This window comes from Lepus europaeus, chromosome 8 (assembly GCF_033115175.1).
Source record: "Lepus europaeus isolate LE1 chromosome 8, mLepTim1.pri, whole genome shotgun sequence".
NCBI lineage: Eukaryota > Metazoa > Chordata > Mammalia > Lagomorpha > Leporidae > Lepus > Lepus europaeus.
This window is the reverse complement of record NC_084834.1, coordinates 19,631,827-19,659,236: the sequence shown is the minus strand read 5'-3', so window position 1 is coordinate 19,659,236 and position 27,410 is coordinate 19,631,827. Positions and strand designations below refer to the sequence as shown.

General features: G+C 37.7%; 1 pseudogene; it reads left to right on the top strand.

Moving 5' to 3' along the window:
• Nucleotides 1-13,864, top strand: part of LOC133765230 (eukaryotic translation initiation factor 2 subunit 1-like) — a 35,762-nt pseudogene extending 21,898 nt beyond the window's left edge.
• Nucleotides 13,865-27,410: the final 13,546 nt, after the last annotated feature.

The following is a 27,410-nucleotide window of genomic DNA, read 5'->3' as shown; positions in this document are numbered from 1 at the left end:
ATCACACAATCATATCTTTAATATTATTTTAAAAATAAAATATTAGTTCTTATTTCCAATTCCTGGATTGAAACTATATAAGAGTGACAAATTGTTCATTATGGATTTAAGTTGTTGCTTCATTATTTTCTATCAGTTCAAGTTCATGGTAACCATTAAGCAAATCTTTCTTAAACAGAGGTGGAAAGATAAAAACATGATAGAGAAAGGAAATAGAAAATACTTAGCACACTGGAAGCAAAGCTTTAAGGCAAAAAAGGGATAATTACATGCTCACAAAACATCTGATTTTAGAAAACATATAGGTAAAATACAGATGAATTAATAAATATTATTATATAAGTGATTTTTACAATATATAGCATTTTCTTTTAAAAAGCATAATGGAAGCAAATGCAAATGAAAATTGATATACTGAAGCTGTGAACTTTGGATATAAACAAGGTTTTACCATTAGATGTAGATTCTACTCTTAGTCTTCTGATAATATTTAGTGAAAACAAAAAAAAATCAAATTGTCATCCTATCTTATGCCTTTCTTTTGCAGTTAAAATACTAGAGCATTGCAGGATAATCAGTTTACATAAATATATTTTATATAAAAGTTTGATCTGATTGGATGTTTGGAATTCCACTCATCCCAGTTCATGTGATTCAGTTACACAGTCTCACACCAAATGGATATCCCAAAGCCCCAACTTTATCACTAGCGCTGTTTAACTACAAACTGGAACTGATTGTTGATTGCCAAATGCTCTCAAAGTTTTCGTGCTAGAGCCAGAGGCCCAATCTTCTTTAAAATGAATGCTACTTGGACTTTGGACCGGCACTGTGGCATAGAGGGTAAAGACACTGCCTGCAGTGCTGGCATCCCACATGGGTGCCGGTTCGAGACCCGGCTGCTCCACTTCCCACCCAGCTCTTTGCTATGGCCTAGGGAAGCAGTAGAAGATGGCCCAAGTCCTTGGGCCCTCACACCTGTGTAGGAGACCTGGAGGAAGTTCCTGGCTTCTGGCTTCGGATCAGCTCAGCTCTGACCCTTGTGGATAATTGGGGAGTGAACCAGCGGATAGAAGACTTTTTCTCTCCCCCCCCCCCCCCGCCTCTCCTCTCTCTGTGTAAATCTGACTTTCAGATAGATAAATAAATCTTTAAAAAAACATTAAAAAGAATGCTATTATATTATGCTCAAGATTAACTGAAACAGCTATTTTTGACACGACACCAGTTAATCAATTATATGCAGAGTAATGGCCTCCTCTTTTCTCTATCATTTCTAAGATTTTCTAAAGATGCTTTCTGAAGGTAATGCTCTTAGATTTTGGAGCATTCACATTTTTGAAAAGGGGTACCAAGAATGGATGTAAATGGATGTATACAAAATTAAAATGTTGTGTGCTTAGCAACAAGTTTACCATCTTAAAAAAGACTTCCTCATTTCTGCAGTGAAGCCCTTAGCATTGACAAATCTAGGCAATTGCAAATCTGGCGGGAGTTGACTTGCTGCTCAAAGTATAGTGCCTGGCATTGCAGTGGTGACATACCTTGAGCTCTCAGATCTGCAGGCTCTCATCCATATCCCAGAATGGTCAACCAGAATCTACATTTATCCCGTATGCCCCAGGGGATTGAATTGGTATTATATTTTGAGAACACTGCAGGCATACCTTAGTTAAACTACCAATTTTCCTAGTTCAGTTAGGAAGTCCTGAAATATGAGTTGTACCAAGCACAAATTACAGAATTTCTTAGTAAAATGTATGTAGGTTCTCCATCATCAACAGTTAAATGTAAAAATTATATACAAAAATTATCTAAAATTATTGTAGCAAAGAAAATTTATTTCAAATTAATTGTCACAGAATGGTGAATTATTATATTCAAGTAATGTTTATCATATCTCAAATCAGTCCTTACTGACACTTTTCTTTTGGAGACTATACAGTGTGAGCTGAAGAAAACTGTGAGTAGACCTGCTACGTTCATGCTGTCTGCTCAGAGTGCATTTGGCAACCTGGCTGTTATTCTCCAATTAAAGCAGTGGCTCTCAAATGCCAAAGACAATTTTTTTTAAAGAGTAACTTATTCAATGGTTGACACATCAGGTGCATGAAATCCCTTTCTCCTTTCCTTCTCCTCGGCTTCTGCTTTAATCTTACATAAACAAAGTGTGCCCTTCTTTCAGTTGATGATCCTAAATATCCATATGTCACAAATTTATCAATCACCTACAAAGTGATTGGGCTAGGTTCGGAGTGCATAAGAATGTGAAATACAGCAATCCCTATTCCACAAGTTACTTACATTCTAATTGAAGATTCAATTTAACAAAAAGATGATCTGGAAACAATGGTAAGAAATGGTTAAGAAATCGACAGGCGCCAGTGCTGTGATGCATTGGGTTAAAGCTGCTGCCTGCAGTGCCAGCATCCCATATGGGTACTGGTTCAAGTCCTGGCTGCTCCACTTCTAATCCAGCTCTCTGCTATGGCCTGGGAAAGCAGTAGGAGATGGTCCAAGTCCTTGGGTGCCTGTACCCGTGTGGGGGACCCACAAGAAGCTCCTGGCTCCTGGCTTCGGATAGGCACAGCTGCGGCCATTGTGGCCAGTTGGGGATGGAAGACCCCCCCCCCCCCGCCTCTACCTATCTGTAACTTCCTTTCAAATAAATAAATCTTTTAAAAAAATGGTAAAGGACCTGAACAGGTATTTTTCAATAGAGGAAATTCAAATGGCCAACAGACACTTGACAAAAGTGGTATCTACACTGGAAGTAAGTCTTCAGTTTTAAACCTGTAGCTAGTGACAATCATTTACAATTTCATTTACTACAGTTTTTCCAGTTTTCTAAAGACATTTGGTCCTGTAGTCACTTTATCTTTTAATTTTAGAAGGTTTTTCTTGTTTACTTTTACAAAACTTCATTTTTATAACATAGTATAGATGGTTGCAATTCATGTTCTAACTCACAATCCCTTAAAATTTAGTCAAATGCTAAAATGTGAATTTAGGTTCAACATTGGAATTGAATCTGTAAACAATTGGGAAACTTACCTATAAATAAATGAGCAGGTTGTAAGTACAAAGGCGATGCAAGTTGCTCAATTAGGTCCATTGATTTGATTTCTGGGGTATGTAAGCTTTATATAAATAGTAATGACATTAGGCTAAAATTCTGTGATTTATGTACTAGCAATAGTTTTTTATAAAAATATTCAGGTGGGGGCCAGTGCCGTGGTGCAGTGGGTTAATCCTCCACCTGCGGCGCTGGCATTCCATATGGGTGTCAGCTCTAGTCCCGGTTGCTTCACTTCCAATCCAGCTCTTTGCTGTGGCCTGGGAGAGCAGTAGAAGATGGCCCAAGTCCTTGGGCCCCTGCACTCGCATGGGAGACCAGGAAGAAGCACCTGGCTCCTGGCTTTGGATCTGTACAGTTCCGGCCATTGCGGCCATTTGGGGAGTGAACCAACGGAAGCAAGACCTTTCTCTCTGTCTCTGCCTCTCACTGTCTGTAACTCTACCTCTCAAATAAAATAAATAAAATCTTTAAAAAAAATTCAGGTGGAAAATTACCTTTTAAAAATAAGTATACCATTTAAACTAAAAACCAGATCTATGATATTAATGTTTTTAAACCTCAGGAACTAAAAATGAATTCTGTTACGATGTCAATATTTATATTACAAAATATTACTTTATCATAAACATAATTAATGATCTGACTTTTCTGATTTTCACTCTTATTAAACATGAAACTATGGGTAGAAAATTCTGTATTTACCTGTACTGTTCTTATTCTCATTAATAGAAAGGATATAATCAAATGTAACACATTTGGTGATCATTTAAATGAAAACTGAAACTCTAAACAACAAGGAATAATTTTTAAAAGCTGAAATATGAACTTGGAAAACATGTTAGAACTTCCAGTTAAGAAAATCTTAATTGGGAATTTTGAATGTACATAAAAAATTCAAGAGAGGAAAATTTTACATAAATGTTCAAATTTATATTCAACTAGGATTTTTTTTAAACCATGACCCAAATGGAAGTTAGGAAATTTAAGAACTGACATCTTAACAAGCTGATTCTGCAACTACAGAAAGCCTTGCAGACACAGTTGTACTCACCTCATCTAGGTCATCTGGAGGAAACATAAAGCAACTCCCAATGGCTGTAGAGCAATCAGCCCACAGTGAACTAATGAGAAATTAGTTAATAGCATCTAAAGCATCATAGGCTTGTTAAAAATGAGTTCAAATTTCTCAATGCTACCCCACAAGAGTAGGGATTTAGATTTAAAGAATTTTATGTTTTTTACAAATATTCTTTTTAACTGAATATTGGAAAAATACTATTTCAGACCAGGGTTCTCATAAAATCACCCAAGATCTTTTAAAAGTGTTTATGTAAGGTGCTCACTTCGACAGCACATACTAAAATTGGAATGATACAAAAGTGTTTATGTAAGGGCCACACTGCTAAGGAATTCTAATGATTAAAATGGTGCATCTGAAACATTGGTATGTCTTAAAAATCTTATCTGGTGCTTTCCACTATGAAGTCAAACTTGAGAACAACTGGTCTAGACATGAAAAAGTATCTTTCTAAAAACAAACAAACAAACAAACAAAAAAACCAGCTAGGGTTTTGTTCCAGTGCCCTTCCTTCAGTTGATGATCCTAAATATTTGTGTCAAAAATTTGTTGACCATCTATAAAGTTAAGCGATTGGGTTAGGTTCAGAGTGCCTAAGAATGTAAAATACAGTAATGCCTATCCACAGGTTACTTACATTCTAATGGAAGATCCAGTCTAACAAAGAAATGATCCTGAAAAATGGTAAGAAAGGGTTAATAAGTGGGCAATTGACTAGAACAGGGATTTTTCAAAAGAGGAAATTCAAATGGCCAGCAGACACCAGAAAAAATGTTCAGGATCACTGGCCATTAGGACAGTGAAAATGACAACCACAGTGAGGTTTCTCCTCAACCCTGTTAGAATGCTTTCACACAGAAATCAACAAACAACAAATGCTGGTGAGGATGTAGGGGAAGAAGTACCCTAATCCACTCTTGATGGAAATGCAAACTGGCGCAGCCACTGTGGAAGACAGTTTGGAGATACTTCAGAAATCTGAATACAAGAACTACCATACGATCCAGCTGTCCCACTCCTGGGAATTTACACAAACACAAAGAAATCAGGACATGAAAGAGTTCTCTGTACCCCTGTGTTCATTGCAGCACAATTCACAATAGCTAAAATATGGTATCAATCAAGATGTCCATCAACTGTTGATTGGATAAAGAAACTACGGTAGATATACAGTAATGGGTACTACTGAGTTGTAAAAAACAAAAAATGAAAAAATGAAATCCTGTTTTTTTTTTTTTTTGCAACAAAATGGACACAATTGGAAACCATTGTACTTAGTGAAATAAGCCAAGCCCAAAAAAGACAGATATTGTATCCTTGATCCAGGTAACTAATAGTGTACCTAAAATGTAATGCATTGGAGTGAAATGGACATTTTGAGATTTGATTATTGTTTATAATCCTTGTCTCTTTTGTTGAGGAACAATTTTTTTTTTCATACTAATTTTTGAACTCTTTCACTCAGTGTAGGCTTAACTATATTATCATTAAGCAAAATGAAAATAAATATTTATAAAAATTAAGAGGGGAATAGGAGAGGGAGGATGAAGAAGAGTTGGTGTGTGAGAGGGAGGGTAGGTGGGAAGTATCATTATGTATGATTTATTATGTATGTATTTATTATCATAAATCTGTATGTATGAAATACATGAAACTTATTTAACTTACATAATATTTTAAAAAAGAGAAAGTACAACAGAGGGATGAGAACCATGGTACAGTGGGTTAATTCAGCACTTGGGATGTCCATATCCCATATCAGATCATCTGGGATTAGGTTCCACCTCTGTTTCTATCTTCTATCTAGCTTACTGTTGATGCTCCTGGGAGGCAACAGATGGTACCCCAAGTACTCAGGTCCACATGGGAAACCTCGATGGAGTTTCTGACTCCCAGTTTCAGTCTGGCACAGTCCAGGCTGTTGCTGGCATTTGTGGAGTAAACCAGATATCTCTTTATCTTTCTATCATTCTGGTTTTTAAATAAGTAAATAAATAAATAATTCTTAGGAAAGTGCCATAGATGTTTTTATGATGAGGATAGGTAAAGAAAGATAGCAATGGTGGAAAATGGACACCAAGGAGAGAAAAGAAGATGACGAAGTATTTAGAGCAAGAAAGACAAGGACTGGAGTTGGTGTTTGACTTGCTGGTTGAAATGTCACATTAATTGCCCACATTCCTTCCTGGAGTGACAGGGTTTGAGTGCTGGCGCCACTTCCAATTCCAGCATCCTGCTGGCGCACACAGCAGGAGGCAGAAATAGAGGATCCAGTACTTGAGTCTCTGAAATCCATGTGGGAGAACAGGACTGAGCTCGGGGCTCCTGGTTTCAGCTTGCCCCAGCCCTGCTTGTTGTGGACTTTTGGGGAAGTGAATGAGTGGATGAAAGATTTCTCTCTCTCTCTCTCTCTCTGCCTTTCAAATAAATAAAAATAAATTTTAAAAAGAAATATCATGGCTGGATCATTCGGACCTGGAAGGTGCCTTTGGCTTATGAGTTTCTTCTCATGGCAAGCTTGAGAGCATAACATTACCCAGAAGCGATGTGAGATCAATAAACAATTTTAAGAGCAACAAGGAAATGAAACATGGTGAATAATCAGTATTATTCAGGTAACAATTTCATTATGCTATGGTAAATAATAATAGTGATCATTTATATAATTTTAATAATAGAGCTTACCCTTTTTAAAAAAGATTTATTTTATGTATTTGAAAGAGCTACAGAGAGAGGTAGAGATATAAAGAAAGGGAGATTTTCCATCCATTGGTTCACTGCTCAAATGTTCTCAACGGCTGATCTGAGCCCAGAGCTGAGCCGATCCAAAGCCAGGAGCCAGGCACTTCCTCCAGGTCTTCCATGTAGGTGCAGGAGCCCAAGGACTTTCCAGGCACATCAGCAGGTAGTTGGATCAGAAATGGAACAGCCAGGACTTGAATGGGCTCCCATATGGGAGGCTGGTGCTGCAGGCTGGGACTTTAACTCACTGTGCCACAGTACCAGCCTCAGAGCTCGCCGTTAATGTGTACAAATATTATTCAAATATTTTTAAAGTTGCCATGAATTAAGTAATTAATATGTTCCCTGTTTTTCAGAAGAGGAGAATGAGATATAGAGTAGTTATATAACCTCTGAAGATCACAAAGTAAATAACTGGCAGAGTCAAGATGCAAATCAGGGAATCTGACTCCAAAGTGAGTGCACTTAATTAACATGCAAATAATGACTGACATTTAAGAACGTCTATTTTGTCATTTCATTCCAAACAATTTTCATTATAACTTATTACATAAATGTTAATATCCCAACATTAATTATATTTACATTTTACATATTATGAAACAGGACTTTAAGTTTTCATATCCTCAATTCTCTGAAATATCAAATTTATTTATTATCACTATATACTCCTTTTCACAGTGAATAGACAAACTTTTAGTATCTGGTATCATGTTAGTATTACTTTTTTTCCTAGAAAATTGTGTTCTCTTCCTCTCTCATATTTTTTTATTATTGTTTATCATGGGTTATTATTAATTTCTTTTTTTAACCTAGAAATCTTTTATTTAAGGTATACAACTTCATGCACCTCCTATTTACAAATTTAGAAACATAGTGATTCTTTCCACCCCACCCTCTGTTCAGCCCATCCTGCCACCCTTCTTCCTCCTGTCTTTCCTATTCCTGTTTTTATTTCTAACAAAGATCTGTTTTAGATTTCACCATGAAGCATGAGTTAACTGACGGGTTTTAGTTATTACTAGAAGCATCCCCTGCTTCAGGACAGGAAGAGGCACCAAGTCCTTGTGAAGCCAGTTTTCCACTCACAAGCGTATTGCACAAGGCATATGGCTGCTCTGTGTGTCTTCCTTCCACAAGAGGTTCTAATGGATATGGTATAATGGCACTGACTGGGAAGACAGACTAACTAACTTTTTCTTTTGCTCTATGCTCATAACGATACTTTACACATGAAGAACGTTTTCAATGTGCTTTTCAGGCTAACAAACCCACTCTGTGCTAGGGATAAGGCTGTACAACTCCCTAACAAAGCAACTCTTACCAATGTTCTCATCCTGTGCAGGCACTCCAGGTATAGATCCTTTCTTGATTATAGTGGATTCCCCAGGAATTACAGCACAATTTTTTAAAGATTTATTTAATTTACTTGAAAGTCAGTTACAGAGAGAGAGGGAGACAGAAAGAGAGATCTTCCATCTGCTTGCTGGTTCATTCCCCAAATGGCCACAATGGTCAGGGCCAGAGCTTCTTCCGGATTTCCCACTTGGGTACAGAGACCCAAATACTTGGGCTATCTTCTGTTGCTTTTCCAGGTACATTAGTAGGGAACAGGATCAGAACTACAGCAGCTGGGACATAGCAGCATTATGCCACAGCCCCAGCCCCAGAGCACAATTATTAATTCAGAAGCAACTATTGGAGTAGGCATTGAGCATATTGATTAAGGCACCACTAGGGGCATTCTATCAGATATTTGAGTCCTGGTTCTTCCACTTTCCATCCAGTGTCCTAATATGAACCCTGGGAGGCAGCAGGTTGTGGCTCAAGTGCTTGGGTCCCTTCCCCCAACTTTGGAGACCTGGATTGAATTCTATGCTACTGGCATCCATGTGGTGAATTTCTGGCTATAGCAGGCATTTAGGGAGTGAACCAGAAGATGGAAGATCTGTGTGTGTGTGTGTGTGTTTGCTTCTCAGTCTTTTTGCTTTGTGCTTTTCAAATAAAATTAAAATAACAAATAAAATTAAAATAAAAATAAAAGTAACATTTTTAAATGAGAAGAAATGTCCACTATTAAAAAATAGTGAGGAATGACCTCAATATACAATTGTTATTGGAACAGGATGGTGTGCAAAAAAAGTTCTTTAAGAGAGGTGGGAGGCCAGTGCCGCGTCTCACTAGGCTAATCCTCTGCCTGCGGCGCCAGCACCCCGGGTTCTAGTCCCATTTGGGGAACAGTTTCTGTCCCGGTTGCTCCTCTTCCAGTCCAGCTCTCTACTGTGGCTGGTGAAGGCAGTGAAGGATGGCCCAAATGCCTGGGCCCTGCACCCGCATGGGAGACCAGGAGGAAGCACCTGGCTCCTGGCTTCGGACTGGTGCAGCACGCTGGCTGTAGTGGCCATTTTGGGGTGAACCAACAGAAGGAAGACCTTTCTCTCTGTTTCTCTCTTTCACTGTCTAACTCTGCCTGTCAAAAAAAAAAAAGAGGGTGGGAAAGTAGTACAGTTGGAGAAAATTATTAGGGGAAGAATGAAAAGAACATTCAAATGTTCTGTGGGTGTGACCATGGAAAGAAGCATAGAAGAGGTTAAGTGAATTAAATAGAATCACTATTGAGTACAGCTTTTCCACATTCAAATGCATACTTTCTCACTTTTTTAACCTGCACTATAGAATATTTTCTTACATATGTAGCTCCAGCTCTAAGCAAGGTTTGGTGGTTACCTTGGTCTATCAGGGATCTTGACAATTGCTACTTACCCTAGAAAATCACTAATGGGGTCAAATCTTGATTTTCTTGTCTTTGTCATTCTTCATTCTTAAATTTCTCTCCATCTAACATGATTAACATTAGCAAAAAATAATAACAATAATGAAATGAAGGAGATCTTTGTAGACCAAAAAGGTCACTCTAGGAGCAATCACAGTGCTTCTTGTGTCTGCTTTGCTTTTGATTTTCTTTCCTCCTTCCAAAAGCATTAATCAATTTATTTCTTCTATTAAAAGAACAACCAGTGGTGGATTTCCTGATCAGTCAAATTACAGACTAACGCAATTAGTGACTGCACAGTTCGCTAAGCAAATACATCTTACAACTTAACCTTATTTTAAAGTGATTTTCTTCTTTAAAAGTTTGACCACTATGGCTATAAGCTTACTGTATTTTAGTTAAATGAGTTTTGCTCATTAGCTTACACCTACACATTTTCGATCTTTTCTAAACAACACACTGGGAATGCATGGAATACACATGAAGAAACACACACAAAATATGCACATGCTGGTATCTATTTGTGTGTATGATAAATGCCTATGGCAGGAACAGTAAACTCTGCTTAGGAAGCAGTTCTAACTATAAGCACTAACTTTTAAATAGTAAAAGAATCCCTATTTCCAAATAATGATAAGAGATTTTCCCAATGCCTTTTACAATTTACAGAATAAGTGATGTAACATTCTTAATTATCGGAGCAGAGGAATGGTCAATTTCAAGTCTAATTCATTTTTATGAATATTTTAGCTTCTGTTGTGATTTGTCAAAGACAAAAAATTCTTATTTGAAGAAGGCAGTTACAGCTATGATTAAACATCTCATTTCTGATTTTGTGTGTTCCCTTTCACCACCACATTTCACAGGAGAGTCTTTAATCATTTTGCAATGTTTAGACGTTGACTTGAGGCCACTGAATCACTCTACCAGATTATCATTGAGGATGTCATCATGTGAGAACAACACCTGTTATCTATTCCTGTGGATTTCATCATTTTGTCCAAAGAAATTAACAGAACCACCTTGTGAATTCAATCGTTTTAGACAAGCAAGACTCTCATTCCTCTAACACAGGAAGCAGGGGTATCTCAGTGGCAATGACTGTCCTAATCATCTTACTTTCACCGTACATGTAACTATTAAATTAGCCTTCATCGCAGAAAACGTGCAACAAAGTCTACTTTCACATTAGAATAAAAAGCTTGTACAGGACTTGGCAGAAGAGTGCTTAATGTGCTAATTATTTATAGACCATTCAGTATGCTATTTCCACTTATATGTAGTAACAACCATCCAGCCATCTGCTGTGCAAAAACAGACATTTCACTTAAGATTTCAACATATCTAGTTTCCAGGGTTCCTAAATGATAATTCTGGCTTGGATGGGCTATGAATGGTGCATGCAGGCAGGAAGTATGAATTCATCCTGCCCTAACAACTGACTGTGGCATCCACGATATTGAATGCACACTTGGCTCAAATTAAGAATGCTGGCAATGGGCATCCTATATGGAAGCAGAAGTGTCAATATTGCATGTGAGGATCCCTGAAACATTCCTAGAAAAAGGAGTGAAAATGTAAGCTTATTTTGGTGCAAAAAAAATTGAAATCTATGAACTTTTTTTTCATAATCTTCATCGTCCATGAACTTTTTGAAGACCATCTGCATGCAAAGCTTCAACTGTTTTGCACTAATGTAAATTTAATTTCATTTTCCACATCATATATATATATGTGTGTGTGTGTGTGTGTGTATATATGTATATATATAGTATATGATAAAGTGTGAAAGTTAACAGAGAAAAGAAATGTGGCTTAAACTCTAGACTAAAATGTGATTTAGACAGAAAGCATGCCAGAGTGACAGAGGCAGAAGCTTCTACCCATGGAAAGGGGAAGAAATTGACTGAACTCTTTGTGAGACAGCCCAGGAAAGAACCCCGAGTGAACTTACGTACCCTTGACACCAAGCTTGTGCCTTAGTATCACAAGCTCTGGTTAAGCAGACACACTGTAGTGAAGTAGCTATCTTAACCTCTTATCTTTGCCACCAAAATTCATTAGAAAAAGAAGTGTTGACAGGATAATGATATCTTGTTATTAATACTGCTAAAAATTAGAGTACTTCTTCTGTGTAATTAAATGTAAGCTCCTAGAGACCTCATTCTTGTTTTGAAGATTCTGATTCTGACATTTTATATTGAATGGGTGATTGTGAATAATTCTTCCACATAATTGTGGGAGTTCGTCCACACTTTTGTGGAGAATTATGAGAATCCGTGCCGTTGTAAATGAGTGAATGCCAAAACCCACGGGTCAGGAAGGGCAGAAGGAGAAGCATGAGTCTAATGACTTTTAATCAGGTCATCAGTGTGTCCCACAGACGGCTGTTTAATAAGTACATCATGTGTAGAAGCAACATCTTTGAAATTCACTGTGGTAATGATCAACAAAATTACCTAACATTTCATTTGTTTTTCTATATCTTGATTCTAAAACGATGAAACAATATGTATTCCTGAAGTTATTCCTAGTTATACTTGTGGCTTGACAGAGTATACCTAGTGAAATCTCCACTAAATAGAGAGGGGCGGTAGCTTACCTAACATACCTGTGTTGGTGTGTATAAAATTTATGTAAGATTACAATTTTGATGTCTGAAAATATAAAAAGCACTTAATAAATTTAACTATAGCTGTTTAAATTGTGATTATTACTGATTCACAATTAGTATATTTTAGAGTTCCTACCCAGTCATTGCATTTTCATTTTACTCTCTTTTACACTATGCTATTTTATTTTTTTTAATGATTTATTTATTTATTTGAAAGTCAGAGTTACACAGAGAGAGAAGGAGAGGCAGAGAGAGAGAGAGAGAGAGAGAGAGAGAGGTCTTCCATCCAATGGTTCATTCTCCCAGTTGGCCGCAACAGCCGAGCTGAGCTGATCCAAAGCTTCCTCTGGGTCTCCCACACCAGTGCAGGTCTTCTGCTTTCCGAGGCCACAACAGAGAGTCGGATTGGAAGTGGAGCAGCCAGGACTTGAACTGACGCACACATGGGATTCTGACAGTGCAGGTGGCAGCTTTTCCAGCTTTACCAGCTATACCACAGCGCCGGCCCCAACTATGCTGTTTTAGATACCCAAGACATTATATATTTGTACACACACAAAAATACACATGCTGGGAGTTGAGCCAAGCATGCGCTGAGGTTCCATGGTTGGTGCACCTGTATCAAGTCTGATGACTCTGACTGGAGTGCGAAGCAGGAGTCCAGTGTGCGATTCACAGGCATACCTCAGAATGCCTGTCTAAGTTACAGGTTTTGTCAACACAAATTTCCTGAGGTGGAAGGTGTAGTGACGGTGACTGTAGGATCATTGCTGAATTAGGGGCTTTCGTCAATTTGTTGGAAGACAACATTGACGGCATGATCCTTCTCAGTGAATTATCCAGAAGGCACATCCATCCCATTAAATGCATCCATATTGGCGGGAATGAATGTCTGGTTGTCATCAGAGTGGACAAAGGAAAGGGACATACTGACTTGTCCAAAAGAAGAGTTTCAAAATTTAAAGCTGTGACTAGCTTTCTTAGCGATGTTGCTGAGGTGTTAGAATACACCCAGGATGAGCAACTGGAAAGCCTGTTCCAAGGGCCTGCATGGGTCTCTGATGATAAGTGCAAGAGTCCTACATACGGAGCCTAGGAAGCACTCCAACACGCAGTAGCAGACCCATCTATTTTGGATAGTTTGGATTTGAATGAAGATGAACGGGAAGTACTCATTATAATAATATTAACAGGCTTGTGGTTCCACAGGCTGTGAAAATTTGAGGAGATACTGAAGTGGCTTGTTATGGTTGTGAAGGTATTGAGGCTCTAACAGAAGCCCTGAGAGCAGGTTCAGATTGTTCTACGGAAACCATGCCTATCAAAGTTAATCCAATAGCTCCTCCTTGATATGTAATGACTGCAACAACCCTAGAGCAAACAATTCTCTCTGTCCTCAGTCAAGCTAAAGCTGTTATCAAAGAGAAAATTGAGGAAAAGAGGGGTATGCAGCCCAAAGTGGTCACAGAAACAGACATGACTGAGCTTGACAGGCAGCTGGAGAGACTCCAGAGAGAAAACGCAGAAGGCGATGGAGATGATGATGAGGAAGAAATGCAAGCCAAAGTTGAAGATTAATTCTGTGGGAAGCAGTCCAATTTAAGGACCACAAAGCAGCCCTTCCTGGCTGCAAACCCTCGACCTGAAACTTTTCTTGTATTGAAAACTTCAACGCTGAATTTTTTTTTTTTAATTTCAGAGTATTCAAAGTTTCCAGAACATGAAATACCCTCCTAAATGTCTGCTGGTTTTACACAATACCTCCAACAGATCAAGCTTTTTTTTTAAGGAAGTGGCCTGATTTCACTAAAGACACACATTTAATCTGAGACAGTCCTAAAATCGGGCTTGTGATTTCCATTTCTGATGTGTCCAACCTGCAGCCTTTTGTAAGCCAGTGCCTCCATGTGAAAACAATTCAAATCTTTCTGCATAAAATGTATTCAATCAAAAATGAAATAAATTTCTGGGGTATTTAAAAAAAGGGCACATGTTTATGTTTACAGTGTAAATGAAATATAATGATTAATAAGTTAACTATCCATATTTCCACCCCTGTCTTAAAAACATATTCCCAGGGGAGCTATCTTCACTCCTGGTTATGTTACTGGTGAATTCTATTGCCTCTTCACCAGAATGCCTATTCATGATTTTTACTTATCTTTTTTTATTTTGTTTGTTTGTTTGATGTTTTCTTACTGATTTGTAGATATTCTTTATATATCCTAAATACTAATATTCTAATGTATATTTGATGCAAATATCTTCTTGGTTCATAGCTATGCTTTTGTACTTTTTAATGATGCATTTTAATAAACTGAAACTCTTGCTTTTAATTATCAGAACTTACCAATTTGTTCCTTTAAGATTTATTCCAGACATAATTGTTAGAAAAAGTCATTCCATTCCCTGATTTCATATAATCCCACATTTGCTCACATAACTTATTGAGCACTAACCATGTGTAGGACATTCTTCTAGTACTCCAATTAATTAATATAATTAGTGAACTTTTTTTTAACATTGAAGTCTTTGATTTAACTTAAACTGAATTTTTATGGTATGAAATATGCACCTATTTATTTTAATAAATATAATGAGTAATCAAAGTTCTATTTTAAAAACAAGTATGTTCTGCCACTGAATGGTAGTCATATATCATAATGGAATTATCATCACTGATAAGCAAAATATTTCCATGTTTATTCCTTTGTCTAGTATATTTCTTCTTTTAAAAAAAGATTTATTTTATTTATTTGAAAGAGTTACAGAGAGAGAGAGAGAGACAGAGAGAGAGGCTCTCCACCCACTGGTTCACTCCCTAGATGGCCACAATGGCTGGAGCTGGGCTGATACGAAGGCAGGAGCCAGGAGCCTCCTCCGAGTCTCCCAAACAGGTGCAGGGGCCCAAGGACTTGGACCATCCTCTACTGCTTTCCCAGGCCTTAGCAGACAGCTGGATCTGAAGAGGAGCAGCTGGGACTGGAATCGGTGCCCATATGGGATGCTAGCACTTCAGGCCAGGACTTTAACCGCTGTGTCACAGCACCAGCCCCTAGTATATTTCTTTATCCTTTTGTTGATAAGACACTTTTAGCTACTATAACATTATAATAAGGTTAACATTCTGTAAAGAATGTTTCCTATGTGATGAGGCATTGGCTTTGCTACATGCATTTTAGAATTGTTGTACCTGAGCGAGAGCAAACAAAGGAGCTCCACACATTGATAACATCTGATGGTCCTTTATTGCCAGCGGGGGAGAGTGGGCTCATGCCCTAAAGAACTCTCCACACTGAAGCCCAAGGCAACAGGGTTTATAAAGGCAAAAACCACAAAATCAGGAGGGGAATTCATGGTTGCTAGGAAGGGGGGGGGGATATGTGGTTACCAGGGTCAAGCTGACCTAAAATCTATGCAAAACTAGTATCAATTATAATCTTGACAATACCAGTTACAATCTTAACAATTCCAGTTATAATCTTGACATTAATCCAGATATTGGTTTTAATCATATGTAGGACATAGACAAATTACATTTTTATCATTAACCCAGGTGCAGCCTATCCACTTCCAGGCTTGGCCCAGGAAGGCAGTGGAGGATGGCCCAGGTGCTTGAACCCTGCACCCTCATGGGAGACCAGGAGGAAGCACCTGGTTCCTGGCCTTGGATCGGCGCGCTGCGTGGCCATAGCTGCCATTTGGGGGTGAACCAACTGAAGGAAGACCTTTCTCTCTGTCTCTCTCTGTCTAATTCCGCCTGTAAAACAATAATAATACATAACTTTATTTCTTTGACTTTTTATCATGCCTAGGAGCTTGAAAACAACTTGTATATTTATATGTAGTTATATATATAATATATAATGTATATATTTATGAAATAAGCCCATCCTGTGTGTCTTTGGTGTTATAATATTTGTAATGTTTTGCTATCAGTATTCTGTTTGAATTTTTTTGGCAGCTCCTTTAATTGTGTTAACAATGTTTGTTGATTTTTAATTTTGATTGTTATTTTTGTTTTGTGAATGGATTTTGAATTTTATTGAAGGCTTTTAAGTAGGACAATTGGGTTGTTGATTTCAAGTTTCACCTTTAATTTATTGATGGTTTAACTAAATCAGTCAAGATAGATTAGCTCAAAATGCAATAAGAACTTTCTGCTTCGGTCCATAAGAGCTACTACAACGAAACACCACAAACTGGCACCTCATAAAAAATAGAAATGTTTTTCTTTCCATGGTTGTGGAGGTTGCTTACAGGAAAAATAATGATGCTTAGCATAACACATTAGGATATTTTCTGTTGTTGAACCAACCTTACAGTCATCCAGTATTCATTTCATTCACCTTATAATTTGATTCATTTCTGGATACAGTGTGCTAATATTTGCTTGGTGAGTTTTCTTCAGTGTGGGTTTTTTCTTTTAAAAGACCTAAATAAAGTTAGCCTACTACAATAAATGAAAATTTCTAGTTTCTGGAAAGATTTGTATAAAATTGGAATGAAGCTTCCTTGAAACAATGATTGAGGCCTGTGTGTGTTTTTGTAAAAATCTTGGGTTATTGCTCATTCCTTTCATTTTTATGGGATATTTATGCTTTTTAATGTTTTTTTTTCTGAAGTTATTTTCAAATTAAACTTGTCTAGTCATTTGTTTACATTGAAAATTTTATGATGAGGTGGGCATTTGGCCTGGTGGTTCAGTCACTGAACCATCTTGTATCGGAGTACCTGGGTTGGAGAACCAGCTTGATTCCTTACTCCAGCTCCCTGTTAAGGCACACTTTCCAAGGCAGCACACAGTAACTCAAATGGATGGGTCCCTGATACCCATATTGGAGACTTAGGTTGTGTTCCTGGCTTTGGCCTTCAGTCTGACGCAGCCATGGCTCCTCCAGGATTTGGATACTGAACCAGCAGATGAGCCCGCTCTCTCTCTCCCTGCCTCTCAAATAAATAATGTTTTAAAAATATTTGTAACAAAGTATTTTATTACATTGCCTAACTGATTTTTTGTGATTTTTTTCTTTATTTAGTTGTATCTCATTTTTATTTCATATTATTGTTTATTTGGACATTCTGCCTTTGCTTGTTATTGCAAGTTTTAAAATTTTAATAAACAAAAGCTATTTTCCTGAATTAATTTCTACTTGTTCTTTTTTTTCATCAATTTGTATTTAATCGATATTTATATTCTTTGTCACTACTCTTCCACTTTCTTGTGTGCATCTTTAATCGAACATTTAATCCAATTTAATTTTAGCCTATATTCTCTTCTGAAACTTAAATTTATATATTTTCTCAATTACTAATTTGTATGCTTCACAAAGATTCTGATATGTTTGCGTTTCTAAATCATTTTTTATTTTCTTATTACTTCTTATTTGACCAACATTATTGTGTTTTTATAGTGTTAAAACACACTATAAATAAAATCTCCATAACAAATTTTCTTTTACCTTAGTCCATGTAACTTTGAAAAAAATATGTTGGGTATGCTGAAGAAAAATGTCATATAATTGCTGTGCTTGATTCTACCTATATCTAGTAAGTCAAGCTTATTGATTGTAATTGTCGCTTTCTGTGTTTTCAGTCTCTTTTTTTGTCTTTTGACTCATGTGGTAAAATGGTTGTTTTAGAATGCTCTGATAAAATTGAAAACCTGCTGATATATACTTGTAATTGTGGATTTTAAAGTTTTAAGAAGAAAATGGCTATATTTTGAGGTCTATTTTTTAAGTTGAGCTTGGTCACTTTCCTATGTAAGAGAAATCATTCATGTTTTTTTCAGAACATGAAATTGTCATCAACTTTCTGAAAATTTCTCCATCGTATGGATTTTATTTTTTGCACTATTGTAAATATATCTTCTAATTTCATTTTCCATAAACTTTTTGAAGTACCCTCATATAAAATATCTTAATAAATGCAGCAACATATAAAGGTAGGTACAATTTTCCCATTTTTTCAAAGGAGAGACCTGAATTGAAAGGTTAACAGAACAAAGATTTTATAGCTACTAAGAGCTATTAAATGAACCTCCACAAACTGTAGTCTAAACCACATTTCAAATCCAATACAGATATTGTACTATTCCTTGTATCCAGGTCACAATTCTTATATTTAAATAACAATGATCCAGAGCCCTTTAGCATAAATACACAAGATCTATGAAAACATGCATAATACAAACTGCATTTGACCTTTATAAATCTTACTGTTCTCAATTTCAAATGTGACCGTACATGCATTCAATCATTTTTTTTCAGAATTATTTACTTATTTGAAAGGCAGAGTTAGAGAGAGACACAGGGAGAGAAAGTGAGAGAGAGATCTTCCATTCCCTGGTTCACTCCCCTAATGTCCCTAATGCCAGCTGGAGCTGGGCAGATCCAAAGCTAGGGGCCAGGAGCTCCTTCCAAGCCTCCCACTTAGGTGTAGGGGCCCAAGCACTTGATCCATCTTCTGCTGCTTTCCCAGGCACATTAGCAGGGAGCTGGATTGAAAGTGGATTACCCAGGACTCAAACTGGTTCCCATACAGGATGCCAACAATGCAGGCAGTGCCTTTACCAGCTATGCCACAGTTCCTTGGCGTAGGATTAAATCTTAAGCAACTGAAACTTGAAGGCTTCATTAATAGAACAAATATGCATAATTAAAATTTATGCTTTTCATTGAGTAATAAGAAAATCTAGGGACCAGAGTTGTGGCAAAGCAGGTTAAGCTCTGCCATGCACCACGGGCATCCCATATGAGCACTGGTTCAAGTCCCAGCTGCTCCAATTCAGATCCAACTCCCAGCTACCTCACATGGAAGAGCAGCAGAAGATGTCTCCAGTGCTTGGGCCTCTGCACCCACATGGGAGACCCGAATGGTGTTCTTGATTCTTGGATTTGGCCTGTCCCAGCCCTGACTTTCCAATCTTCCCTCTCTGATTCTGTAACTCAGCCTTTCAAACAAATAAATAAATCTTTAAAAATGAAAAAAGAAACTGATTAGCTATAAACTAGGTTTCTCATTGTTTTCCAACCTGTAAGAAAATCCCACTTTTTTGTCATGAATCAACTATGAATATATTGCTAAAATTGATAATAACAAGAATGTGAAAACTCTTTACACATGCTTCAAAAGCAATGGTATAAAAAAAGCAATATATTTGCAAGAAATTGGTATTCTAGAATAGCTTTTACCATTATCCAGTTCCCTAACTAGTTACATATGGTGTATACAACTCAAATCTATTCATGTAATACAAAATTAAAATTAAATCATCCTTTCTAGATTTTAATCGTTTCCTCTATAATTTTAGGACCTTAAAGTCCAGAGAAGAGAGTTAGCTGGGTTTGAGAGGATTAGAGCTTGACAGGGAAATTGGGTTGGAGGGTGGGCAAAGAAACCACACTTCCAGGTGCATCTTCATTCTTTAGCAGATTGTCTTCAACTGAAAATAGCTAGGAAGGTGAACGCCAGATTTCACTGTGTTCTACTGCTTTTCTCTTAGCGTTTCTCAACATGTTAACTACATAGCCATACAAATACCAGAGTTGGTTAACCATGGGAATTTTTAACTTAGCTAAAGTAGTTTTTGGCAAATCCCCTAATATTTCTAAATACAATGTCACACAAAAAGCAAATGTTAGTTTCTGGGGCTAAACATGCAAAAGCTGAATAACAAATGATCCACCATAGGAGGCTTTTCACTGGCAGAAAACACTCTTCTAGGTGATCTTTTTTACTTTATTTATTTGAAAGACAGAGTTACAGAGAGAGGTAGAAACAGAAAGAGAGGTCTTCTATCCACTGGTTCACTCCCCAGATGGCCACCTTCCTGAAGCCAGGAGTCAGGAGATTCTTCAGGGTCTCCCATGTGGGTGCAGGGGCCCAAGCACTTGGGATAACTAGATTGCATTTTTTTTTATTTTTATTTTTTGACAGGCAGAGTGGACAGTGAGAGAGAGAGAGAGAAAGGTCTTCCTTTTGCCATTGGTTCACTCTCCAATGGCCGCCGCGGCTGGCACGATGCAGACGGCTCACCGCGCTGATCCGAAGCCAGGAGCCAGGTGCTTCTCCTGGTCTCCCATGGGGTGCAGGGCCCAAGCACTTGGGCCATCCTCCACTGCCTTCCCGGGCCACAGCAGAGAGCTGGCCTGGAAGAGGGGCAACTGGGACAGAATCCAGTGCCCTGACCGGGACTAGAACCCGGTGTGCCGGCGCCGCAAGGTGGAGGATTAGCCTAGTGAGCCGCGGCGCCGGCCTAGATTGCATATTTTTTTTTTAGATGATGTCAAGGTAGACAATTCTCAGGTTGAAATCACATATACAACTCAAATATAACTTGTTACATTAAAGAAATTGACCTGGGTTCAGAGATGTGGGTCCTAATTTTGAGTGATCTGGCATTCAAAGAATGACTTAGCTCTGTGTTAATCTGAACTGTTGTCTGGAGTTACCAGAAGAACAAATGATTCTAAGGACTCTGAAACCTGTACATATACTTTGGGTAACTTTCTTCATATACTGAAGTAATTGATTGTCCCTTTTGTGTGTGCTTATCCGGAACTTCCATCTAAACATTGGCCCTATGTTGTAAGCATTAGTAGATAGCACTTTTCTTAAGAACAAAGAGGAAGTACATCTCTCTTTGTACTGAACACGTTTTATCTTTAGTAAGCACTTCTTTAATAGGATTGTTGTTGGGAGTGCTTAGTTTTATTCTCCTCTGGATTGATCTTTTCTCTTTAATTTTACCCATTAGTACTTTACACCAAATAACATCTGTTTGCCTTCATATTCACCATGACACTTTCATTTCCTTTGATGCTAACATTATTACCTTAGCGTGAGCTGTATAAACCCACTGGGTACACACAATTCTACTAACCTGAATTATCATTTTTCCACATACCCTTAGCTATCTGAACATTACTACTTTAGTGTTTAGAGTTTGTAAGAGAAGGTGACAATAAAAAAATTAGAGCATTGAAATGAGCTCATAATATAAACATAATTTCCCTGAACATTGTCTTAATATTATAAAACTTTAGAAATATATTATGCTATTGCACTTAGAAACATTATGAAGAACATACTTTTTATTATTGTTGCTGTTATTATTTTTATTGATTTGGTAAATTAAATATATATAAATAAGTCAAAGTAATGTATGCATCTTATAAATCTGAACACCTACCTATTGGCCAATAAACATTAATTAGTGTCAATTATATACCTGAGTCTCATAACGAATAAAGTGCTGCATGGATAGTGCTGTTCAGTTGTGCAAGAGGGAATGCATTTACTGCTTAGAGCCAAGGAGGAGTGTTTTTCCTGGGATACAGTCGACTATTAGCACTGATCATTACAGCACAGAAGAGTGCTGACTTAGCCAAAGGTGCTAGACATACAATCAGATTCTCAGTTGGAAAGACATACAGTTTTGGTGCTACAGGAACTGGTGACATGGTTCTTTGTGGTTAATGCACCAAAGCAAGAACCCAATATTTTCTGAAGAATATAGGGAAAATAAGAAAATTAGTGCTTTAAATCTTGACTCTCAGAGTGAGTGTTGAGACATCAATTCAATTGAAAATGTGAACGCTTCACTCAATTAGCAAGGCCAGAAAAATGGTGGCTACAGATTCTGAAATAAGAACAAGATGTATCAAGGATGAGACTCACAATACCTGAGGAATGCAGGGTAGATGTTCCCTTAGCCATTCTGGGATAGCCCTTCATTTGTATATGGAGAAACTAACAGCCAGCATAAAACACAACACTTTAATGGAATAGACTTTTTTAAACATTATTTTTATTATTAAAACTTAATTAGTAAAGAATATGCATATGAATGTTGGTTCCTATGTATATAAAAGCTTTTATAACAGATATTTTGTTAATGTCTATTATGTTTAATTTGTGTTTCCACATTGCAACATTAGAGAATGAAATCTTGACTGGACTTTACTGTTCTGCATGTTTATACTGCATTAAAAAAAAATCATCTCAGGGGGCTGGTGCTGTGTCATAGTAGGTTAAGCCTCTGCCTGTGGTGTAGGCATCCCATATGGGTTCTGGTTGGAGTCCTGGCTGCTACATTTCTGATCCAGCTCCTAGTTAATGGCCTGGGAAAGCAGTGGAAACTGGCCCAAATATTTGGGCCCCTGTACCCACATTGGAGACTTGGAAGGAGCTTGGGGTCTGGGCTTCGGATCAGCTCAGCTCCAGGAGTTGTGGCCATTTGGGTAGTGAACAAGTAGATGGGAGATCTCTCTCTCTCTCTCTCTTCCTCTCTCTCTCTCTCTATATAAAACTCTGCCTTTCAAATAAAATAAACCTCTAAAAATCATCTCTTTTCTATTCACTATTGACTATCCATCATACTTTCATCTGCTGGTTCACTCCCCAAATGACCACAACAGCCAGAGCTGGATCCAATCGGAAGCCAAAAATCAGGAGCCAGAAGCTTCTTACAGGTCTCCCACGTGGGTGCAGGGACCAAAGCACTTGAGCAATCTTCCACTACTTTCCCAGGCACATTAGCAGGCTGCTGGTTCAGAAGTGGAACAGCCAGGATTGGAACTGGTGCCCATATGGGATGCTGGTGCTGCATGTAAGATGCATCTTACCCCTACTCTCACTGTTTCATAATCTAGAATAAAGTTTCTACATTTAAACAAAAAACGTACTATTGAAATACTATTTCAATGTGAAGAGGACTTTCCCTATCTTGAATGCCATTGACTACCTCACACACACATATACACATACATACACACTATTGACAGACACTATTCTGGCATAAGCTTCCATTCGGTAGCATAAAAGGGTTGTCTACCTGGAGACACTATCTACTTCCATTCATGCCATCTACAAAATTCCTTATACCTATGGCATTTTCATTAATTTAATTATTTCACAAGCAAATCTTACATTTCAGTTAACTCAAAGTATATTTTATAAATCAGTCAATGTACGAATAATATGGATTTGGTAGTCAAAAATTTCAAATACCAAAAGGGATAAAGTACTAAGTTGTTCCTCATCAGGACCAGGGCTGATCAAGACATTGTTTCTCATAGCGTCCATTTCACTTCAACAGGTTACCTTTTTAGTGCTCAGTTGTCACCGATCAGGGAGGACATATGATATTTTCCATTTGGGACTGGCTTATTTCAGTCAGCATGATGCTTTCCAGGTTCCTCCATTTTGTTGCAAATGACTGGATTTCATGTGTGTGTGTGTGTGTGTGTTTTACTGCTGTATAGTATTCTATAGAGTACATGTCCCATAATTTCTTTATCCAGTCTACTGTTGATGGGCATTTAGGTTGATTTCAGGTCTTACCTATCATGAATTGAGCTGCAATAAACATTGATATGCAGACAGCTCTTTTATTTGCCAATTTAATTTCCTTTGGGTAATACTATTGGTTGAACTCTTTAATTAACACACAATTATTCTTAGGTGTTTAAATTTAACTGAGACATGATCCCTGTTAAATATAAGAGTGGGAATAAGAGAGGGAGGAGATGTACAGTTTGTCACATGCTCAATTGGACTTGCCCCAAACGGTAGAGTTAGAAATGTGCCAGTGGATTCCAGTTCAATCCCATCAAGGTGGCATGTACCAATGCCATCTCACTAGTCCAAGTGATCAGTTTCAGTTCACAACTGATCATAATGAAAGGACTAAGAGTCATAGGGATCACATAAACAAGACTAATGTCTGCTAATACTGAAAGAATTAAAAAGGAGAGAACGATCCAACATGGGAAATGGGATACACAGCAGACTCATAGAATGGCAGATGTCCTAAACAGCACTCTGGGCTCAGAATCAGCCCTTAAGGCATTCAGATCTGGCTGAAGAGCCCATGAGAGTATTTTTGGCATGGAAAGCCAAGACACTCTGGGGAAAAAAAAAAGACTTAAATGAAAGATCTCTGTGAGTGAGATCCCAGTGGAAAGAACGGGGCCATCACTGAAGGGAGGAGAGAACTTCCACTTTGACTATGACCCTGTCAGAATAAGATCGAAGTCGGCGAACCCTAAAGGCTTCCATAGCCTTGGCAACTCATGACTAGAGCCTAGGGAGATTACTGACGCCATAAACAAGAGTGTCAAATTGTTAAGTCAGCAACAGGAGTCACTGTGTACTTACATCTCATGTGGGATCTGTCCTTAATGTGTTGTCCAATGTGAAGTAATGCTATAGCTAGTACTGAAACAGTATTTTTACATTTTCTGTTTCTGTGTGGGTGCAAACTGATGAAATCTTTACTTAGTATATACTGAATCGATATTCTGTATATAAAGATAATTGAAAATGAAAAAAAAAACCTGGTGTTAAATTGGAAATTGCATAAAAAATTAATCAATTTTTAAAAAAAAATATCATGTAGGATCTCTGTCCTTAATGTGCTGTACATAGTGATTTAATGCTATAACTAGTACTCAAACAGTATTTTTCACTTTGTGTTGCTATGTTGAAATCTTTACTTAATATATACTAAACTGATCTTCTGTATATAAAGAGAATTGAAAATGAATCTTGATGCTAATGGAAGGGGAGAGGGAGTGGGAAAGGGGAGGGTTGCGGGTGGGAGGGAATTTCCGGGGGTGGGGTGGGGGTGGAGCCATTGTAATCCATAAGCTGTACTTTAGAAATTTATATCCATTAAATAAAAGTTTTTAAAAAAATAAGCCAGAATATAAATTAAAAAATTAATGACCTCTTCAATAAATAGTACTGTCAAAGATACAAGTTATCTGGAAACAAATGAATCAGAACTCTTATTTCTTACTACATTAATTTTAAATGGAATATAAGATCTAAATGTGATAAAACTGGCTGGCGCCGTGGCTCAACAGGCTAATCCTCCGCCTTGCGGCGCCGGCACACCGGGTTCTAGTCCCGGTCGGGGCACCGATCCTGTCCCGGTTGCCCCTCTTCCAGGCCAGCTCTCTGCTGTGGCCAGGGAGTGCAGTGGAGGATGGCCCAAGTTCTTGGGCCCTGCACCCCATGGGAGACCAGGAGAAGCACCTGGCTCCTGGCTTCAGATCAGCATGATGCGCCAGCCGCACCGGCCATTGGAGGGTGAACCAACGGCAAAGGAAGACCTTTCTCTCTGTCTCTCTCTCTCTCACTGTCCACTCTGCCTGTCAAAAATAAAAAAAAAATGTGATAAAACTAATAAGGTTTCTAGAAAAATTAAAAGAATAGGAAAGTATTGCTTCAGATTGTGCATAAAATAAAAGATTCTTGGACTGTTCTGGGAGTCTTGTGGTGGAGAACCCGTTCAAAATTCTAGATAAGCCCCTGTCTTTCAGAGAATCCCATGGACTGGGTGTGCATTGTCTGAATCCAGGGGTTTAGGTGGTACAGATGGCTGTCAGGTTCATCTCTATTCAGAGTTAAGTAAATCTGGCCCTTTTTATTTCTAAATCAGTTGTTGGCCACAGGCCACCTCCTGGGAAAAGGCCGTGGCATTATCTATTTCAGAGATCACAGAATGGCAGTGCCCCTGATCCCATGTTTCAGTCTTTTTTCAGTATTTTCCCTTTAACTGCTCTTCCGGCCCCACGTTTTGTCTTCCTCATGATCACTGTAATTCCAAAGCCTCATAGGTGCATTATCTCTAGAAATTAAATCCCTCTTCTCCTGCATGGCTGCGTAACTTATCTGGCCATGTGCATTTAGTATAATGCAAAACTGTCCTCTAAACTTGAAAATAAAAGAAAGAAATATATGTTAACTGCCAAGGGAATTCTCTGAATCACTATATAGTTAAACACAGATATTCTAAGGGATATTTCTGCTCATTATAATGGATTCCCTTTATAGTTAATGACCGACATTTTTCAGCTTATCAAAATTGAGTATAATGAAACATGTTTATTCATTTTGTTAAGCTAGAATGAGTTCTTGACCAAGAAAACTTATAAGATGTCAAAAAATACTTATCCTAGATGCAACATATGTACACTAAGAAATACATGCACACACACTCTTTATTTCCAATAAAACACCCTCTAGTCTCCATCTTAACTGTAGTTGGTATTTCCAGGAGAAAGAAGTCATTAGAAGAGATTTTACACATCACTGTTAAAGGAGTTGTGATAATAAAGTGGAATCACACGTTGCACATGTGAAGGTTACATGGTGACGACTATAGCTATCACAATATTTCTCAAGTGGTTGATCTAATGCCATACTGGAAAGACAGTTTGTTAAAACACTGAGTGAGAATTTTTCTCAGAAGCCACAGGAGATCAAGAGCAGTAGCATATGGCTGATTTCTGGATGATCTGCACATTTCTTTTTGTCAAGGAAGAAATATATCAGCATTTTACAAGTACAGGCTCAGATAAATAGACACATACTTCAAGGAGAATCAATTTCACTTACCATCAATTTCACCAAAAACTTTTCACTGAATGGACTGTAAAATCTCTGAAGGGCCATTATTTTGTCAAGAGATGTTATTAGTTTTGACTTACACAATGGAAAAGATAGTTTCAGTTTTACCTTGCATAACATAAAGAAGGAATTATTAAAAAGTAAAACTATTGGTTTGAAAATTAATAATTATGACAGAATACTTTCATTTATGTTGTCTATCATTTCAAACAAGTCATCAAGACAAGATTTTACATAATTCAAAAAATTAATTTGCAAAGAAATTATTTCAAGTATATGAGAAATACAAACTTAACATTCTGAATACAAATTCTTTCTCAGTGTCTTGGACAACTCAGGCTTCCATGGCTAAATGCCATAGAATGGGTGGTTGGAAGGAATTTCTCATAGTTCTAGAGACTGGGAAGTCTAAGACAAGGGTACCAGCATGACTGGGTTCTGAGGAGCACATGATTTCTAACTTGCAGAATGCCACCTCCTTGTTATGGTAGAAAGAGGGCAGGGCAAGAAAGGCTAATGTTTCTGACATCTTACAAGAGTTCTAAGGGAACTGATCCCATCATCAAAAACCCACACTCCTGACTTCTTCTAAACTCACCTCTCAATGGTCCCACCTCCTAAGACCATCAAATTGGGAGGTATAACTTCAATATATGAATTTGTGGGGGACACATTCAGTTTACAACAGTAGGAAAATATG